We start from the raw sequence: 6025 nt of genomic DNA, 5'->3' as shown, positions 1-6025 counted from the left end.
TGATTTTTCCGTCTATAAATGCCTCTCTTTCCTGTAGTGTTTAACGCACAGACATAGAACAAAAGCAAGATTGTTGGCTCAATGGTTAGAGTTCCTTATAGTATAGCTATCTTCAGCTAGCTAGGTTGCGGGTTCGAATACTAGCAACGACATTTTCTACTTTTTCATATTTTTTTATTTTCTCTCTTTTCCATTTCTTCGAATATTCACCCTTTTCTTGGAACACTCTTTTTCATTTGTTTTGTTGTAACACATAATTTTATGAGTAGCAACCCAAAATATAATGTTAACACATAATTTCAATAATAATATAAGCAACTCAAAACAATATAAAAAGTAAACTACTACTTTTATATTAAAAAAAAAGTACTAGTTTTAGGTGAGTTTTTTTTTTTATATAGTTTTAGGAAAAGTACTTTTATAGTTTTAGTTAAAATAGGTACTTTTAGAGTTTAGGCATGGTACTTTTATAGTTTTAGTCAATGTATTTTTTCTATAGTTTAGGACTGTAACTTTTATATTTTTTGGGGATCTAGGTACTTTTATACTTTGAGCATGTTACTTTTATAGTTTTATGGGAGGTAGTTTTATATTTTTCGTCAAGGTACTTCTATAGTTTAGACCTGTTACTTCTATAGTTTAGGACTGTAACTTTTATATTTTTTGGGGATCTAGGTACTTTTATACTTTGAGCATGTTACTTTTATAGTTTTATGGGAGGTAGTTTTATATTTTTCGTCAAGGTACTTCTATAGTTTAGACCTGTTACTTCTATAGTTTTGGCCTGTTACTTTTATGGTCTTAGGGGAGGTACTTTTGTAGTTTTAGAGGAGGTACTTTTGTAGGTTAGATCTGTTACTTTTATAGTTTTAGAGGGATTACTTTTATAGTTTAGGCCTATTACTTTTATATTTTTAGAGGAAGTACTTTTATAGTTTAGGCTTATTACTTTTATAGTTTTAGGGGAGTACATTAATAGTTTACACCTGTTGCTTTTATATTTTTAGAGGAGATACTTTTATAGTTTAGGCCTTAAACTTTTATAGTTTTAGAGGAGATAATTTTATAGTTTAGTTAAGGTACTTCTATAGTTTAGACCTGTTATTTTTACAGTTTAGGCATGTTACATTTATAGATTGAGGGGAGCGAGGTACTTTTATAGTCTTAGTCAAAGTATTTTTTTTCTATAGTTTAGACCTGTTACTTTTATAGTGTAAGCGTTACTTTTATAGTTTTACGTTTAAATTTTAAGTATGTTACTTTTGTAGTTTTAGAGGAGGTACTTGTATAGTTTTAGTCAAGGTATTTTTTCTATAGCTTAGACCTGTTACTTTTAGAGTTGGTTTGTTACTTATAGATTTAGGTGAGGTACTTTTATAGTTTTAGTCAATGTGTTTTTTCTATAGTTTGGACATGTTACTTTAATTATAGTTTTAGAGGAGGTACTTTTAAAGTTTAAGTCTGTTACTTTTATAGTTTTAGGGGAAGTATATATAGTTTTAGTCATGTTATATTTTCTATATTTTTTAGACGTGTTACTTTTAAAGTTTTAGGGGAGATAATACTTTTTATTGTTTAAGCATGTTACTTTTATAGTTCGAGGGAGGTACTTTATAGTTTAGGCGTATTACTTTTATAGTTTAAGTGGAGGTACTTTTATAGTTTTAAACCAGGTAATTTTATAGGTTTAGATGAGATACTTTTATATAATCTTGTTACTATTATACTTTAATTTTATGCCTATTACTTTTGTAGTTTTAGATCTACTACTCCGTACTATAGTAGGGATACTATTTTTTTACCCTTTTTTACCTTTTAAAAAGGCTAGTATTCATGTTACTCCTTATTTTATTTTTCACTTTATGAATTGTAAATCTATTTCACTTTAATTTTTCTGGGTACCTCAAATTTCATCAAGATTATCACTTTCTCTCTTCTGTCAGTACTATGTTTCACTTGCAACTTTCCATTTCAAACACCCACGTTCACCATTGTTGAAGCACTATCAAAGAAGAAGTCGAGCTATATGAAGTGATTAATATCTTATGTTGGTGGTAGAAACGATAGTGGGCCGTGAGGCTTCACTATGTAGAGAAATGAATCGTCTTGTTAACAAAGCGGCAAACCTGAGGCAATCATTCACCAATTGGAGGGAAGGAAACCTCACTCTAAGCAACGAATTGAAGGAGGAGAAGTACCGGAAAGGAAGGTTAACGCTGTTTGTTTTTCGCGCGATGGAGTTGCAAGCTCGTTACACCATCAACTTGATGGTGTGACGCGCGCGCAAATCTCTCGAGCGCAACTACTATGGAGTAGGTTGTTGACTGGTCTTACTTGACTTTCTATAGTGATGTTATTTATACATTGTATTCGATGTTACTTTTTTTTGTTTTATTGCAGTTTATTAAATTTTATGTTAGAGGGTCTTTGTATAAACGTACCTCCCTAAAACTATAAAACTATCAACTCCCTCGCGTGCAGGTGTTACTTGACTTTCTATGCTAGGTGTTACTTATACATTGTATTCGCTATTATTTTTCTTGTTTTATTTCAATTTTTTGAATTTCATGTCAGAATTTCTTTGTATAAAAGTATTTACCTAAAAACTCTAAAAGTACCTCCCCTAAAACTATAAAAGTACATTATCTAAAAGTATAAAACTATAAAAGTACATTATCTAAAACTATAAAACTGCCTTTCCTTAAACTATTTAACTATAGAAATTTCATGAGTAAAGCTATAAAAGTACATGACCTAAAACTATAAAAGTACATGGCCTAAAACTATAAAAGTAAGTGCGTTTATCCCAATAAAAGTAACTTCCCTAAAAAAAGGATGTTTTAGATTCCGTTAACCAATGCGTTGGCTTCAAACACGTTGGACTTAGTAATAAATGTGAATATATCACACCGCCAAGTTTTTTATGTGATCGGTTACGTATAAATGTATAATACTTTAGGCGATACTCCCTCCGTCCCTTAGTACTTGCACCGCTTTCCTTTTCGCGTCGTCCCTTAATACTTGCACCGCTTCCATAAATGGAAATTTTTACCAATATTATATTATTTCTCACTTACTTACTAACTCACCTACACCCCTACTCCCTACAAAAAATTATTTAAAAATTCACACCCCCACTCACCACTCTCCACCCTTTACACATTTTCCACTAACTATATTAAAAAAAAATACTCACACTAACACCCATTAAATTAATTAGACAATTCAAGTGTCTTAAACTCCGCACCGGTGTGAGTATTAAGGGACGGAGGGAATAGCTTCGTAGAAACTGTTTATGCCAAAATTCGTATGGGGGCGACTTTCGGCTAGGATCGACACTAACTAAGCAAAGAATTAACAACACAAATAAAGAGACACGACACAGAGAAGTATTGACGCGGAAAACCCAGGAATAAGGTAAAAAACCGCGGATAGCTATGAGGCTATCAATCCACTAAGTATTCTGTATGATTGTTTATGCTTTTTTCTGAGAATCAATGCTGAAAACAAAATATAACAATGAATGCTAAAACACTTGATAGCTTAAGAGTTTTAGTGCTTGAGCGAACGTCCTTCGCTTGTCATCATCTTCGTCCTTTTATAGGATATTTCCAACGGTCTAGTCGGTTGAGAGAATCCCACAAAGATAGGGATATCTTTGTCACACGTCTCTTTAGTCTTCAACCACCTCCGCGCTTCTCGCGCATGTCTTGGACTCATTCTTACTAGCGTGACGGCGCTGCCTATCATGGGCTTTAGGTTAACTTATCTTCATCAACCTGTTTCTTGAGGACGCATCTCTGTTGCCTGTGCGTTGTCGCCTGTCCTTCGTCGTTTATGTCTCTTCGTACGATGCTACGTCGGACGTATCTCCCTGGAGCTGTGTTTACCTGCGACACGACAGAACCTGGCTGACACGACATGATCAAACGTTAGAGCGGTTATGTCGTTAGTCCAAGAAGTGGGATAACAGTTTGCCCCCAATTGTGAATTTGCGGAGTCACACAGAGCAAAAGAAACAATTCAAATTTAAAAAGCAAAAACCGTCTCCAACTGCCTAGTTCGTGGGATAAAACCGTTCAGAATTCCAGAGTAATAAATACCAATTCGCGACATGCAATAAAGTTCTTCACACCAAGTTTTTTCAAAAAATTTCTAGATCCGAAAGCAGGAGAGAGAAGAGGGAGACAGCGAAGTCGATTTTCGCACTGAGTTTGTTCGATTTCAGGTAAAATTTGCTTTCTTTTTTCGATTTTCTTGTAGATTTTTGTAAGTGAGATGGGTAGATCTAAGTCGGTTGTAGCGAGAGGAAAGGGGGAGTCGGGTTCCACTCGGGTTAAGTCCCTTAACCCGATATATTCTACTGTGGTGGATCCGGCGGCGTTTGTTGAACTTGCTGGTTTGCCGCCGTCGGCGGAAGTGAAGATTCCCGGCTCGGATGAGGAAGCCTTTGACTGTCCAGAGGGGTATGTGGTTATGTATGAGTATCCATTCACAATTGGCTTCAAATTTCCTTTCACTCCTCTAGTTAGGTCCTTTATCGAGGTTTTCCATTTGAGCCCGGGTCAGTTGATGCCCCAGATATGGCGGGTTTTCACGGTGGTGCACGGAGTTACTGCGAACTGGCGTACGCCGTTTGACCTGTCTGACTTGATGTATACTTACGACCTAGCGCTGCAGAAGTGTTGTAGGTATACCTTGGTCACGAAGAAGGGGAAGACGAACTTAGGTGTTGGTTTAGGTGTGAACGACAGGGGTTGGCAGAGTCGTTTTGTCTTCGTAGGCAAAGATTCTCTGGGAGATAAAGGGCGGTTTCTGGTTGAGGGATGGACGACGGAAGGTAAATGTGTCGTTTTGTCTTTGTTTCTCGTCGTTTTACTGAACGTCGCCTTACTTGGTTTTGTTTTGCAGTCGTCAAGGCGTCGTCGTTGACTGAGTTGAACGCTGATTCTGAGGATAAGTATCGGAAATTCTTGGGTTATTCTGTCGAGGATAGGTCTTTTAGTCGCGACGGAGAGTTTTTAGACGAGCAGGAGGCGAACCGGTCAGGCGACGTCGCCGAGGAGGAGGAAATAGACGAGGAATCAGGTCAACTGACTCGTCGTCGGAAAAGGTTGGATTTGCTTGAAGAGGTAGTGGCAAACTCATCGTCCGCCGAAGGTGAAGTAGGCGATATGGCTGACAACTCAGGTATTTGACGTTTTTTTATTTCGGGGTTTGTATATATTTTTGTTTTTGCTTTGGATAGTGTTTGACCTTGATCTTTTGTATTGGGTGTAGAGCACACTCTGTCGTCTAGGCCTGTGTCAAGGATGTCTCAGAGCGAGATTCAGGAGCGTGCAAGGAAGCGATTGAGGTCGTCCTCGACTTCTGGTGGACAAGGTATGACGGTCGTACCTCGGTTTTCTGCGATAGGTTCGTCGGCCGAGACGCCTGTCGTCATAGGAGCCGAAGGCTTTCATCCGATTGCTTCGTCATCGCCTCCACAGCCGTTCAAGGCGTCGTCTGCTGCTGTCGACGTTAGTAAAGTGTCTACTTCGTCGGCCAAGAAGCGTCCTGCCGAGACGGATCCTGTCGAGGATACGGTTATCACTTTGCCCCCAAGCTTCTTGGGTGATGAAGAGGCGTCGGTTATATGGCCTTTCGCTGATCGCTTGATCTTGCCTACGACGTACCGACGATATCACGAGGTGGATCCTCTTCCTGTCGCGTCGGACGCCGCTGAACTTAGTCTGCGGGTGAGTTTTATTTATTTTTTTCTTCTTTTTTGTTTGCGAAAGATGTGTGTTGTGTAAATCTGTTTTGGCATTGGTTTTGCGCAGGCGTCGCAGGCTGCCTTGGCTGTACGTAGGCAATGTTCGTTGCTGTGCGACGAGGTGACGAATGCGAGGCAGCTGACGGCGACGGCGAAGAAGGCGGCCGCGTCATGGGAAGCGAAGTGGAAGGCTGCTGAGAAGAAGGTCGTGGACCTTGCTGCGGTGGTTAAGGCCAAGGGTGATCAATTGAAAGGTAAGGATAAGCAGTT

Source organism: Spinacia oleracea, chromosome 1, assembly GCF_020520425.1.
Source record: "Spinacia oleracea cultivar Varoflay chromosome 1, BTI_SOV_V1, whole genome shotgun sequence".
Lineage (NCBI taxonomy): Eukaryota > Viridiplantae > Streptophyta > Magnoliopsida > Caryophyllales > Amaranthaceae > Spinacia > Spinacia oleracea.
This window is presented reverse-complemented; position numbering follows the sequence as displayed.